We start from the raw sequence: 9,586 nt of genomic DNA on the forward strand, positions 1-9,586 counted from the left end.
GAGATTAGCGTCTTTTAACTTGCAGTATGATAGATAGAATTTGAGTTGTTCCTTTAGAATGAACAACCTAGATTAGAGTTATTGTACAACTTGCAATATTGCAGGTATTGCATGCGATCTCAATCCCCGGTTCACTTGTTGAGTGTTGAAATCATGGTTGGTTATCTTTCCATTACTTTAGTTAAGTATTCTTGAAGAGGTCAATACATTACTCAACCCTCCAAAAAACTAAATAGAAGAAGAAGATAAAAATGACGCAATGACCATAAAAGAAAAGGACGCAATGAAAATGCTACCACTTTGATTAGTACTAGTACCATACAATTGTATAGTCAAACAAGTATGCCTAATCACGTGTGTCGAGCAATGTAAATTTGGTATATTTGATAGAATATACTTGGTCAAACAAATGTAGCATCTGTGATGAATTGAACCTCGTACTTTCTCTTCCAGAAAGGAAAGTTAAAATGGTTGTCCCATTTAGTTTTGGACCCTTAAAAGTTACGAAATGGCTATTCTTAGATTAGGTTATTTGTATCATGTGCCCTTTAGTGCGACCAAGAGAACAATACTTGGGAATTATAATTGAATTTGGTTGTTTAACAAGGCAGGCTTTTGTATATAATAATATATGAATAGGGTATCCAGGGGGGGGTCATGTTTCCGAGGCCCAAGAATTTATGATGGTCCTATGTCATGGATGACCACATCTACAGCTTGCTTAGCTCATTACCTTTTATTTATTTATTCATTTGTTCACAACATGATATAATTAAATTAAAGTTATCATAGCTATTGACTATTGTGGGAAATCAAGGGGAAATAAGGTAATTAAATCTTCCACTTCATGATGGCTAGGACCTAGAAAGTAAACAAAAGAAAAATGAAAAAACAAGGCAAAGAAAAGGAGAGGAGAGGGATTAATGTCACTAATATGCACCACAACGGCAAGTTGGGGACAAAATGGGAATGCTCCCATTAGAATAAGTAGAGGCGGCTTATTTGGCTAGGCTATGCGCAAACCAATTGACATTACAGTGAGGGTTTGTTTGAGTTTGCGATTTCAAAAAGTGCGATTTAAAATAACGATTTTAAAATGTGCGATTTGAAAAAAGTGATTTTTAAAAACGCAGTTAAGTGTTTGGTAAAATCGCATTTTAACCTTTAAAATCGCGAATTTATCTTTAAAATTATGCGTTTTCAAAAAAGCATCATCTTTTCTGCGATTTGAAAAAATAGATTTTCTGTGTTTTCAAATCGCAATTTTTAATAACTCAGTTCCCAAATGATTTATGTTCTGCGATTTGGTTTAAAATCGCACTTATTGTCTACGAAATCGCAATCCCAAACGCACCCTAAGCTTTACAAAAAGACCAAACTGAAATGAGATTTAGCAGTACTGATTTTTCAGAGATAAAAGGTTCTACTTGCCACTCGAAAGGTAGATACTGGTTGAGAAAAGCAGACACAACAACTTGCAAATCACCGTTTGGGATGGTGTTGTTGAGGCCTTCCGCCACAGCCAATTTGATGGCTAGTAACGTAGCTCTAGCCTCTCCCACTGAAGAATCACTTTGGGGGCTTCTCTATCTAAGCAAAAAGGAGTTTTTCATATGAATCCAACAGGTAGCAGTTGCCATAGAGAACTGCAAAACCTCTAAAATTGGTATTAAGTAAACTCTTTAAGTAAATTTGTAGGGGGAAAAAATGGCTCTTATCCAATTCGCCATATCAATGTGGATTGACTCTCTAGCTAGCATTTTTCTTTATGCTAGACAAAATGGTGAAAACAAAAATCAACTAAATATCAAGGAGAAAGAAGAAAGGAAAAGTTTAAAGCAAGAATTTGTCTTAATAATATGTTTTAAAATGCCAACTAAATGATTCCTTAAGATGAACCTGTTTAATAGGCTAATCAATTGAGTCATCAGTTTGCATGAACAAACGTGGCCTTCAGTAACATTGATCTAGTCCAAGTCTCCCAACCGGTTTAGAAGTCGAAATTGAGGTTGGAAGAAAGCGTGTGCTGATAAGTGATAAATTGAACCTTTTTGTTTTGTTTTGTTTTGTTTTGTTTTATTTTTGGAGGGGGGGGGGGGGGAGGGGGAGGAAATGACTGGATTTTATTGATTCAGCTACTGTACTCTAGGCATCGAAAGATGGCTGAAAAGAGAACGAATAGTTAGAGAGATCCATCGGATATTTGGTAAAACCAACTCCGATACTTAAGTTAGAACGGGTAGAAAGAAAGACAACTTGATAAAATAAGGATGCATATGAATGTGTACATGATGGAGGCTCTTACTCTCCTTATATAGGCTTGTCATTCCCATAGGGTTTGGGGGCCTCCCGCTCAAATACCGTTAAGGGAATAAAATGTTGTTGGGGTTATACAATTGAGGTGTCAATGATTCACTTTTGCGAATATCGGAGGAGGTTTCTAATGTAAGAAAGCTGTTATCTGACCTAGCGAAAGTACATATACATCTTAGTTATGGAATATGATTGATCGTGGGCTTGACCGACAAGCCTCTTCTTGGCTCGTTGATCCTAGTTTATTTTGATAGATCGACAGATCTTTTGGCAGACAAGCCCTTCAGCAAGAAAGCATTATGGGCTCGTCGGTGTAGAGGATTTTGGTAGTGTTTGGGCCGATGTGTCCTGGGGTAGAGGGACCTTATTGGCCAGCGTGATTGGGTACACTAATAACTGATAGGCCACAATTTCTTGGGCCAACTTAGATATGGGTCAGCCCATAATTTTTTTTTTTTTTTTGCTAGTGGGTGATTTCTTGATATATGGGCCTTAAGGGCCTTTCGGATTAGGGTACACCAGATTTGAACATTGTTAATTAAACACTACCTATTTTTTTGTCAAAGATAATTTGAAAATGGGAGAAAGAAAATATGAGACCTTTAAACGTAATCATAAAATAATAATCAAATCAAACGTCGACGTGGAGGCTCGGTCGCCTAGCCTCTAACACGAACATTACGACCCTTTTCTTTTCAAATTGTCTTTTTGTTGAATATATATATATATAGAGAGAGAGAGAGAGAGAGAGAGAGAGAGAGAGAGAGAAATTTTCCATAAACTTTTGAGGGACTTGCTTGTATTGCAAGTAAAGGTCAACCATTATACTGAAGATAACATGACGGAAGCTATCTCAATGTTGTAATATACAAATCAGGAAAAGAAAAAAAGAAAAAGAAAAAAGAAGAAGAAGAAGAAGAAGAAGCTCGCTTTGACTACCTGAAGGTCCCGCGAGAGACTTAAGAAACTTTAACTTGTAATTAGGAACAAAACATCGTAATTATCTACTATAATATATGGTGGTTTATTATAGGATTCTTTTATTTAAACGTTATTTCTCCACTCATGTGGGAGAGAGTCTTAAGAATCACCGCCCTATACGGCCAGTTGAGAAAATATTTTCTCTCACTAAAATTACCTCAAGTGGAGCTGGAGGGCAATTTTGAGTGAGTAATGCTACACATTATCCCCTTGTCCTTTTTTTGTCCTCCCAAATTTGATGTGGCTCTTAAAATCACCATTGAATTTATGATAGATCATTATTGAATTTTGATCCAATGGTAATTTTAAGAGCCACATCAATTTTGGAAGGATAAAAGTTGGACAAGAGGATGATGTGTAGCATTATTCATTTTGAGTAATTGTCTGCTCGTAACCGCTTATACATGCCTTTTTTTTTTTTTTTTTTTTAAACCATGGACTTATTTTATATGGGCCTAATTAAGATGTATGCAAGTTTTCTTCACTTTTATGATGTACAATAATCACCGGTTAAACGTCACTTATTCTAAAAACTGAAGCTGATAAAAAATTGTGAATTTAATATTTTAATTAATATTCTAGTACTCAGTCTCACGTGTGGGCTCAAACTCCTCGTCAATAAATGGGATCTAACACGTAAACTATTTTAATTGACAATGGAGAATAAAAACTCAATATCTCTACTCTAATACCATGTTAAATCACCAATTATTTCAAAAGCTTAAGCTGATATGAAATATTAAATTTAATCTTTAATTAATATTCTAACATCACCTAATTATCAAGTTTGTAGTTGTGACGCTAACAAACCATCTATAAACACTATAAGGAGCATTTCATGATTTAAGTTTTGTTTTTATATATAAAGCCTATATATTAATTATGGAAGTTTCTTGCCTACCAAAAGAATACTGAGTGGGTGGATTATCCACATTGAGTGAACAGATAATAAAAGGTGTTCAGAGGTACGCAGTACTGCATTGGTTCCTATCAGGCGAAACCGGACTTTATATATAAGTGATTCTAAGAACTTCAATTGTAACTTACAAGTCATTTTGAAGTGATAGTTTATACGTTGTTAGTGTTTTCCCTCGTTTAATTTCCTCCAAAAAATTTGCCACTTAATTAATTTAAATGGTTTGATTCCCTATACAAACAAGCATCTTCATTAATTAGGGTAATTATATTCACATAACATATTTTATTGCCATTTGCACCATATATAGCATATAGTTGGGTTCACCACATAAGGAATCATGCTGACACGTGTCACAAAATGCACCACAAGATAATGAGTTATTCTTAATCAAGTATGTAGTAGATGGTCCCCCCCCCCAGCTGGCAGACATTCATAATAAAAATTAGGAGGGTTGGCAATATTTATGTCAACTAAATATTAAATTAGTAAATTAATATATTTATATGAATGAATTCTTTAAAAATAGGTGCATGAATCTGTTGAAGTTCTACTTAATACTAGATTTACACAATCAATGTATGCCACGTGCTTAAGTAGTGACTTTATTGCACTTGGTTTCCATTTCTGTAATTTAATTTCAGGATTCTTAAATTTTAAGAGAAATAGGGAAAAATTATTTCTACTTTAATTTTTTCAGATATAATGACGTGACATCACGTACACCCTTCTTTTTTTTTTTCTTTTTTTTTTTTTAATTTTTTTTATTTCTTTCCTAATTGAATAAAGGAAATGGTTACGAGAGAGGATTCTTCTTACTTCTGATTCAAAATAAAGAATGGACAATCCTAAGAATGAAAAAGGGGTGGACACCACGTACACTATTAGATGCAACAAAGTTTAATATGACCCGTGAAATGGAGAGTTCAAATTCAACTTTGTTGGGGTTGTGAAGATGCAATATGCATTACCCTTTTGAAGTGAAACCAAAATACTAAATTTAGAAGTTATTTATATAGTTAGTATTTGTAATGGTAAAATGAATTTTACATACTCGTGTGGCAGTTCATATTTTTAAAATTGAGTGCTATGTGAATTGTCATATAGCAAAATCCTTATTTTTATAACTAATATAGTAAGTATCACGTGAACTGCCGTAAAAGATAACTCAAAACAAGAACATACACTACAAAATAGCCAGGGTTTAGTGTCGCTTGAATAATGTCGTTTTTGGACAAAAAAACAACAGCAAACAACGCTAAACATAAGGACGAGACTCAAAATAAGCATCGTTTACTGTTCAAACAGCGCTAATTAAAAGTGTTTGACCTTAAATGTCTCTAACAGGTTAGAAGCGTTTGAACAGCTACATAGCTCAATAAGAACTTTAGAACATGGAGTGACAAAAGGCATCTTATGAAAAGTCAAAGTGACAATTATTAACATTGCAAAATAATCTGGCCATTTGTCTAGTACAATTATTGTTTTGGCAAGTCAATGCAACCAAAGGAATAAGAATTTTCTCTTCAAATCTCTCGTTCTTGGGCTTGGGCAGCTAAACCCCCCCCCCCCCCCTCTCCAGTATCATAGATATGAGAATTACTATTACTAACAATACCTGTCTAATAGGACCAACTATTTCTAACCATCAAGCAAGAATTTTTTTTTTTGCTTCCCACTTTAAGATTGTTTGCCCCTGAATTCGCAAACCGAAAGCATTGTTTTAAACAAAATCACTGAAAGTGTCCTTTTTTGAGTGTTCTTAAAAAGAAAAACGAAGGTTTGAAACGCAACGGATGAGAGAATACATAATCTTAGAGACTTAATTGATTGAAACAACACTTTTTTTTTAGCTTTTACTAAACACTTAATTACATTTTTTAAAATCGTCATTTTCATTAATTACATTTTAGAATTACTATTTTTTCAAACTACGTATTTTGAAGCTGTTAAACCAAATGGCCAATAGTTCGATATCAATAATATTGTTACTCTTCACACCGACACTGACGTAAACACCTACATGTAATACACGCAGGCAATGCCACCTTCTAATTATGATTAATACAGTCGCTTAAGAGTGCAGTTTGATGGGGAACACGTGTAATTATTTCCAAAGCTATTCCAAGTCAACTGTATCATCGATCAACCTTAAGCCGTCCGATCAGATGACAAAGACGAGAGGGATGAAGTCATCCCATCCAATGGAAACTATATCTGAGATCTCCTGATGTAGGCCATAAGATTTGCAGCACTATATAACTAAGACACCAGGGAGTCAGGGACCCCCATTTTCCAGCAAACCCCCACCAGACATGAAAATTTTAAATGTTATTGTAGAAACCTTAAATTATTTTTTAAAAAAAGGAGAAAAAATTAATAAAAAAAGGGTAAAACCTTAACTTAAGGGTTTAGAGAACTGAAAACTTTATATTTTAGCAACAACTTTTGTAATATATATATATATTTTTTATAGATACTTTTGTAATATATTGGTTGTATATAAAATGGGATAATATTTATAATTCCAATGCAGGAACTAATTGAGCTGTCACTAGTGTGTACCCACTAAAGGAGACCTTTCCAAGCCCATGCCAAGCAGATAAGCAATCTTTGTCATCCTCTCAAACAACCCATTCAAACCCTTGAACTTTCTACATTTAAAGAAACCTGGCATGTATAAATAATCATCCAATCAATACTTTAAGCTAATACTTTAATTAAAAATGAGAGGTAAATAACGAAAGTAAAATTTGAATTCATGACATTTGTTCTAAGAGTGATGCATGGGAAACGACAGATTCAATTATTTGATTGAAACGAGAGGTAAGTTGTAGAGTTAGGGTTTAAATTTAAAATTCAGAACTCAAAACTGTTTATTCTAACAAGAAACACGTCTGAATGAAATTTAGCTAAATGGGTCGGATCCAGATCTTCAGCACTATGTTGTCGAGATTACTAACAATTGGGATAACAAATATGAGAGAACTTTTATAAGACCCCAAAAATAAATTGTTAGAAACCCAACAAAATTATTGGTATCTATATCCAATATTATCCATATAAGGTAGAAAATATCTAATCTTAAACAGTAGATGTCCAAAGAATTCACGGAACTCATAGTGAGACAAACTTTTAGGATTCCAATGTGTTCATAATAGGCAGCCTTAAAAAGGAAAAAAGAAAGAAAAAAAAAGGTCTCATCCTCTTAGGCCTTCACGTGAAACTTCCTCCACTATGTGGCAAAAATTGTACCGAGTATATAATCTAATTGGTAGGTGCACATAATGGAGGGTCATTATTCACATTGATGGAGTGATGACCTACCTGGCTACATTTTAGTACTTCTCACCCGGGAATTGAGTCCGTGGCCGGTGGCTCAATGGGGGCGGTGCTCTATGTGTTGAAATGGACAAAAGCATATACAATGTTTGCATGTCTAATCATCCATAGAGAAAATAGAGAAAGTATTTCAAAAGGAATGGTTTATAGGGATAAGAGTTACAAAAACTAAAGAGATAAGAGTTATAAGATGATAAATTAGATTTATTGTTGTTCATATAAAAATAGAAGAAGATTGTAATGTTCAGACTCTTTCTCTATAAATAAAATCTTGTATACAATCAAATGAAAGATGTAACCAAAGAAAATGTTTTGATATGTGGATGTAAGCAATAGACCGAACCACCTAAAATCTATGTTCTCTCTAATTTCCTTTATCTCTCTTTAAATTATTACTAGTTCTTACATGGAATCAGAGCTATAGGCTAAGGATGCGTTTGAGATTACGATTTCGTAGACAATAAGTGCGATTTTAAACAAAATCGCAGAATATAAATCGTTTGGGAACTGCGTTTTTAAAAAATTGCGATTTGAAAACACAAAAAATTTGCTTTTTCAAATCGCAGGTAATATGGTACTTTTTTGAAAACGCCGAATTTTAAAGGCTAATTTGCGATTTTAAAGACAAAACTGTGATTTTGCTAAACGCATAACTGCGTTTTTAAAAATCATTTTTTTTTCAAATCGCATATTTTAAAATCGTTATTTTAAATCGCAAACTCAAACGAATCCTAACCCAGTCAGTATTCTACCCTGTGCCAATATTTTTTTTTTGTTCACTTATCCTTTTGCATCTTATATCATAACCAAAATCAAAATGCCAACAAATATACATCTTGTGCCATTTTTTTTTTCATGGGTTTTCTTATCCTTCCACATTTTCTCATCCTGTGCCGAAGCTATTTCTCTTCCCACACCCATGTGAATCTCTCTTTGTTAAGATTACATGTCGCACTGCCATTGTTTCCTCTACCAACAAATACCACCCACCCAATTCTCTCTTGTTAAAAAAAAAACCCAAAATGGTTTTGTGCCCATAGTTGGCCTAATTCCGGCCATAGTAGCCGCTTCCGGACAAAGTTGTCGATGTCCAAATTTCGGTCATAGTAGTTGATGCTAGCCAAAGTCATCGATGTTCAAGTCTCGACTATAGTAGCCAATATCGACAAAAGTCGCCACAGTCCAAGTTTCGGTCATAGAAATCGATGTTCTAATTCAGGCTATAGTAGCCATTTGTTTTTCTAGCCCTTTGACGTTCAAGATCAAACCTCAACGTCTATGATCTACCATTGAGTTTGCAGGGGCGAATTGGGACAAGAGTTACAAAAACTAAAGAGACAAAAGTTATAAGCATTCAAGAAACAAGAGTTATAAGATGATAAATTAGATTTATTGTCATTAATATAGAAGTAAAAGAGATTTGTAACGTTCATATTTTTTTTTTCTATAAATAGAGTCTTGTATAAAATCAAATGAATAAAGGAAAGATGTAACAAAAAAAAAATGCTTTGATGTGTGAATGTAGCCAATAGGCCCAACCACCTAAAAAATCTATGTTTTTTTCTCTTTCCTTTGTCTCTCTTTAAATTATTATTAGTTCTTACATGGTTAAGTTATAATTGAAGCTCTTTAGGGTGTCACAATCTTCTACTCAAATTATTGACATCCTCGTCGGGTTCTATATCATGTGGTGCTTAAACGCCACATAGTGTAAAGCTCAATTGAAACTTCTTAAAATAACTTGTAAAGGAAACAACGTGAGACTTATGCACTTCTGGAACACCCTTGAAATCAGTTGTGATGTGTGCATTTAGATTTATGGTCTGGCATTTGAGAATATCAGATAATGCTTACAGCTAAAAGAAGATCTAGGAAGAGATACGATTCTGAAGAACAAAGAAATAGAAGAATGAAACACAAGAAAGAATAAGTGTGGCATCTTTAATGGAATCATCTTCATCACATAGATACTATAGTATTCAGCATGGATATTGGGAAGATTTCCTAAGTTGGTGAAACCCATTAGATTTTAGA

Source organism: Alnus glutinosa, chromosome 13 (genome assembly GCF_958979055.1).
Source record: "Alnus glutinosa chromosome 13, dhAlnGlut1.1, whole genome shotgun sequence".
NCBI classification, from domain to species: domain Eukaryota; kingdom Viridiplantae; phylum Streptophyta; class Magnoliopsida; order Fagales; family Betulaceae; genus Alnus; species Alnus glutinosa.